A 5,879-nucleotide genomic window follows, 5' to 3' on the forward strand; every position below is an offset into this window, starting at 1 on the left:
GTGGGTAACGGACCAAGGCACACTGTGATTATCCCGGCAGTTAGGACATCGCACAAGATTTGTCTCAGCACAGAAAACATTTGGACATCACTGGATAGATATTTTTTTGTTGTTGTTTGTTTATTGATAGTGTGGTTTATCTGAATGTGTGGGAACGCTTTTCAGAGAAGATTTTTCTAGCACAATTTACAACCAGCGGTAGTTTAGGAAAAAAAAATATATATATATATACAGGTCCTTCTAAAAAAATTTGCATATTGTGATTAAAAAAGTTCATTATTTTCCATAATGTAATGATAAAAATTAAACTTTCATATATTTTAGATTCATTGCACACCAACTGAAATATTTCAGGTCTTTTATTGTTTTAATACTGATGATTTTGGCATACAGCTCATGAAAACCCAAAATTCCTATCTCAAAAAATTAGCATATCATGAAAAGGGTCTCTAAACGAGCTATTAACCTAATCATCTGAATCAACTAATTAACTCTAAACACCTGCAAAAGATTCCTGAGGCTTTTAAAAACTCCCAGCCTGTTTCATTACTCAAAACCGCAATCATGGGTAAGACTGCCGACCTGACTGCTGTCCAGAAGGTCATCATTGACACCCTCAAGCAAGAGGGTAAGAAACAGAAAGAAATTTCTGAACAAATAGGCTGTTCCCAGAGTGCTGTATCAAGGCACCTCAGTGGGAAGTCTGTGGGAAGGAAAAAGTGTGGCAAAAAACGCTGCACAACGAGAAGAGGTGACCGGACCCTGAGGAAGATTGTGGAGAAGGACCGATTCCAGACCTTGGGGGACCTGCGGAAACAGTGGACTGAGTCTGGTGTAGAAACATCCAGAGCCACCGTGCACAGGCGTGTGCAGGAAATGGGCTACAGGTGCCGCATTCCCCAGGTCAAGCCACTTTTGAACCAGAAACAGCGGCAGAAGCGCTTGACCTGGGCTACAGAGAAGCAGCACTCTAAACATCATTTAGAGGAAGTGTTTCAGTTAATCCGCCTCTTATGGATCTTACTGTCCAAAATTACTCACCTATCCAGAGCAGCAGTTCCAAATTACCCTCTACCTCAACACATCAATCAGGGAATTATGATAACTGTCTTACAGTTTTGTCTGCACTGTCTGACATGTCTTCTGATGATGAGGAATTGAATCAGGCCATATTTGCAAGCCTACAGAGTGAAAGGTTAGTCCAAATTCAAATGTTTTATGGTAGCCAATATCAAAGATGCAGTTTTGTTGTTATAAGTGATTTTTCTTTATATTTAGGTTTAATAGTTTTCTTATTTTGATTGGTTTACAGGTTTGTATTAAATGTAGTGAAAGGGTGCGTTACCTGCTCATTTATATGCATATGATGTTTTTATTGCCCCTTAAAGTCAACAGATGTTGTGCAGATTGTTCAAAGTTCAAAATGGTCAATGGTTTTGAACAAAACGCATACCACTCTCTTAAAAGCATAGTAACTTACATGTATCTTGTTTGTTTTAGAAAGATCACTGAATGTCCAGTGCCACCGAAAGATATTTTGCAAGATCTTACAACAAAAATAAACCATCAGAAGAAATGCAAGTTTAACATTAATCGATCCTCAGTCCTGGATGGAGCCATTAGAGGTTTTAAACGAGGAATATACGATCCATGTCACACGATTTCTGTCAGGTTTTCTGATGATATGGGTGTACCTGAGGAGGCTGTGGACCAAGAAGAGAATTTCTAAGACTTCTAATGGAGGCTTTGCTACAATCTCCAATGTTTGAGGGAAAAGATGATAAAATTAATCCTTGGCCTTTGACAGTACTGGTATGCATTGATTGTAATCTCATTAGATTAAAATGACATTTTTTACATTTTTACTCATTACATTAATCTCATTACATTTATTTATTACATTAAAAATCACTGGTATATGTCAAGTCTTTGTATGCATGCAATGTCACATATGCATAATATTTTAATTTTCTATAGCCATGAGAGAGGACCGGTACTTCATTGCAGGTAGGGCCATAGCAGTAAGCCTTGTACACAGCGGTCCTCCTGCAGGCTTTCTGTCCCCAACCCTCTTCTCTTCCCTTGTTGATGGCCCGGAATTGGCTAAGCCAGTTTTGGAAGATATTGCGGATAGTGACCTGCACGAAAAAATTAAAAGGGTAACTTTTCTCAGTTTTACAATATGTTGTGTTTTGTGTCTGTTTCTACACTAGACATTTTAATTACGCTACTTTAAACTTTTGTTTATTACATCTACTGGTAGATCGATGAGAGTAAATCATTTGAAGAGCTCCTAGCATCAACTGAGCCACTCGAGGAGTATTTGGCCACTACTGGCTGCCTGAGGCCACTGCGAAGGTTGGAAGACAAGAATCAGCTTGTAGATGACATCCTGATGTTCCAAGTGATACACAGAGTGCGTGGTCCTTTTGAGAGGTACCCTAAGTTTTTTTTTTTCTATTCCAACACGGAACTGAAATCCATGCAGACTGTGTTCAGGGTTTTCTATGGACCATTTATGTTGGTGTGCTAGACTATGCATACCCTCCACACGAATTAGCAAAGTGTACTTGGGTGTGACTGAAAATTTTGAATTTGACATACATACTTGACTGATGTAACTAAGCTGAAGAATAAATATGCATTTACTAGGCTTTAAATTCCTATAGTTGTAATTAAAGGGGTCATTTGACGGTTCTAAAAAGAACATTATTCTGTGTATTGGGTTTGATGCAATGTTTACATGGTTTTAGGTATAAAAAAAAGTAATTATCTTACACACATTATTGTTGCTCCTCTATGCCTCGCCTTTCTGAAATGCGTTGATTTTTACAAAGCTCATCGTTCTGAAAAGCAACGTGTGCTCTGATTGGCCAGCGATCCAGTGTATTGTAATTGGCCCAAATACCTTAAGCGTGTGACTGGACCAGAACGTATCAGATTGTTAAGGTTTTATTTCATTGGGGACATAATTACTGATTATAATGACTTATATTGTCTTTTTTTCCGAGTCCCGCCGCGCTACGAGAGAAGAACAATATATAAACAAAACCATGTCTGCATTTATGGATGTAGAAATGACAAACAAGCACTACTCTCTACTGTTCAAAACTTTCATAAAATATGAAAACATACTTGCAGGCTGTGAATCAGAAGCGCCAGAATGTACTTGCAAAGATGGAATTGCCCCGCTTTTTATTATCAACCTTTGTACACAGCCGGCCTATTGCTCTCGCAGGTTCTGGAAAGAGTCCTCCGAAAAATGTGCAGCACACAGTCAAATATTTTAGTTGTACTGTTCTGGAACAGTGTTGTAAATAAAGCTTAAGCACCGTTTTCTAATTATGTCCTCTTTTGGAAGGCCAAAAAAAGTAGTTTGGCTTTCGCAACAACATGGTGGCGCTGGCGACAACAATAATACAGCGAGAATAAAAGTTACGCCTACTTTCTTTGCGTGTACATCTGGGTGGTGTTATGAAACCCTGCTCCCACACACTGACATAGATCTGGGGAGAGGTGTTTGAATCAAGCGTTTTGGGAAGGCGTGGCTGAGCCTTAACTTTTACAAAGAATATGTCTTTGGGACTTTGAGCTTTGCAACTCTGTAGATCTTATACATGCACTAACAACTACGTAACACACTAAAGGAAAAAGAAAACAAGAAATCACATCATATGACCCCTTTAATATATTTGTAGTTGTATATTGACACTACGTGAAGACATAAAAAAACTTTTTTTTTTTGTCAACTTAAGTCACCAATTAAAACAACTGTCAACTTAAACTGATTTTTACCAAGATTCCGTGATGGACTGAGAACACTTGGTGTAATGGACAAAATACAAGCTCACCCAGAGAGTTTTCGCCCCCTTCTATGCTGGCCTCCTACAACCCTCACAGCTGATCTGGTTGATAGCCTTTTTACCATTCGCCTATCTCCAGTTGGCAGCAATAGAAGGCGTACTGAAGAAGTTGTTATTCCTTTCTGGAGAGACTACCTTACAGATGCAGAGGGTAAAAGTTAAAAGCATTTGTATAAACTGAAATGTCTTCTCATTCGTAATTGATAATGCACTGTATCTTGTCATTTGTATATCAGTTAAGATTAGTGATGCATGCAGTTTTTCAAAATCTGATTTCTAATGTTGCTTTTTCTCTAGATCAAGAAGGAACACAGAAGCTGGAAACAATTATTGCCTTTGCCACTCGAGCCAGTACTGTTCCACCAATTGGCTTCTCTCCGCAACCTTCAATTGAATTTCTTCACCAAGAGCATGATGCAGAAATTAACTCTAAACAATTGATGCAGGTGTTTGCAATGGGCAGTTTAAAGTTACCACTGCACACCACCTACAGAGACTTTCAGGAAAACATGGACTTTGCATTGGGCAATACCCATGGTTTTGGAATGAAATAATGTATGGACAGGCCTCCATCTCAGTATTATATTTTAAGGTCAAGTTCACACACAGATAAATAAAAAAGAGTCAGCAGTTAGATTATTTCAATACATTTCTTGACTCATGTTTTGGGGGAGGAGTGTTCAATTTGATGCAAAATCCACTTTCATTGTATCTTTAACACGTTCCTTAACAAGAACAGTTAGGATTTTCAGAAAGTTAAGTGAAGGCAAAAAAAACCTTAAAGCGATAGTTCACCCAAAAATGAAAATTCTGTTAGTAATTACTCACCCTCATGTTGTTCCAACCCCGTAAGACTTTCGTTCATCATCGGAAGATAAATTAAGATATTTTTGATGAGATCTGAGAGCTGTCTCACTCCTTCATAGGCTGCTAGGTAATCGCTATCTGCCAGCCCAGAAAAGTCAGTAAAGACATCGTTAAAATAGTCCAAGTGACTACAGTGGCTCAATCTTAAGTTTATCAAGCGACGAGAATATTTTTTTGTGCGCTAAAAAACCTAAAATAAAGTCTTCATTCAACAATCTCTTCTCTTCCATGTCATTTGCGTAGGCTGTTGACGTAGTGTAACGGCGCAGCACTTCTGGGTTGTACGACAGAACGTAGGCTCACTATTGGCCAGCATCACACACATGACCAGCGACGGCCAATAGTCAGCCTACGTTCTGATGTAGCGCTGCTCTGTTACACTACGTCAACAGCTTAGGAGAATGACATGGAAGAGAAGAGATGGTTGAATAAAGACGTTATTTTAGGGGTTTTTTTTCTCGTCGCTTGATAGACTTAAGGTTGAGCCACTGTAGTCACTTGGACTATTTTAATGATGTCTTTACTAACTTTTCTGGGCCGGCAAGTTTCAATTACAGTAGTCTATGGAGGAGTGAGACAGCTCTCAGATCTCATCAAAAATACCTTAATTTGTATTCTGAAGATGAACGAAGGTCTTACGGGGTTGGAACAACATGAGGGTGAGTAAATACTGACAGAGTTTTCATTTTTGGGTGAACTAACGCTTTAACCTATTGCAGACTTAAATTAATTTGGCACTGTATTTGTAGCCATTATGTTGCTAGTAATCTTGACAACGAACAGAATTTACGGAAGCTTGTTTTCAATAAGTTCACTGATGAATTGTTGCACTGTGTTGTTTACCTTTTTTTTTAGGTTTTTGCTTTTTATTTCATTAATCTTCTCTTCTTTTGGAACTTGATATTGTTGCTTGCTTAAGGTGTGACCTGGAGGTGCAATTTTGCAATTCATGGACCAAAAATCACACACAACTGTAATGACATTAACTATTAGTAAGATGCACTGGGCATTGCTTTCTAAAACCTATCTGCACACTGTCATTATGTTGACAGTAATGCAGTATTTTACTCCTTTTTATAATAAATTATTATTATTATTTATTTATTTTTATTTACTTATTTCTATTTTAAAGCCTTAAACTTTTATACA

General features: G+C 38.1%; 1 pseudogene across 1 annotated transcript; it reads left to right on the forward strand.

Moving 5' to 3' along the window:
* The first annotated feature begins 1,013 nt into the window (after positions 1 to 1,013).
* Positions 1,014 to 4,501, forward strand: LOC143741852 (G2/M phase-specific E3 ubiquitin-protein ligase-like; annotated as a pseudogene). The gene is made up of 6 exons (XR_013205258.1): positions 1,014 to 1,195; positions 1,501 to 1,812; positions 1,978 to 2,159; positions 2,264 to 2,436; positions 3,800 to 4,014; positions 4,161 to 4,501. The product of XR_013205258.1 is annotated as a G2/M phase-specific E3 ubiquitin-protein ligase-like (transcript).
* Positions 4,502 to 5,879: the final 1,378 nt, after the last annotated feature.

Source organism: Siphateles boraxobius, unplaced genomic scaffold (assembly GCF_051911475.1).
Source record: "Siphateles boraxobius isolate OS27281-9 unplaced genomic scaffold, OSU_SipBor_1 1, whole genome shotgun sequence".
NCBI lineage: Eukaryota > Metazoa > Chordata > Actinopteri > Cypriniformes > Leuciscidae > Siphateles > Siphateles boraxobius.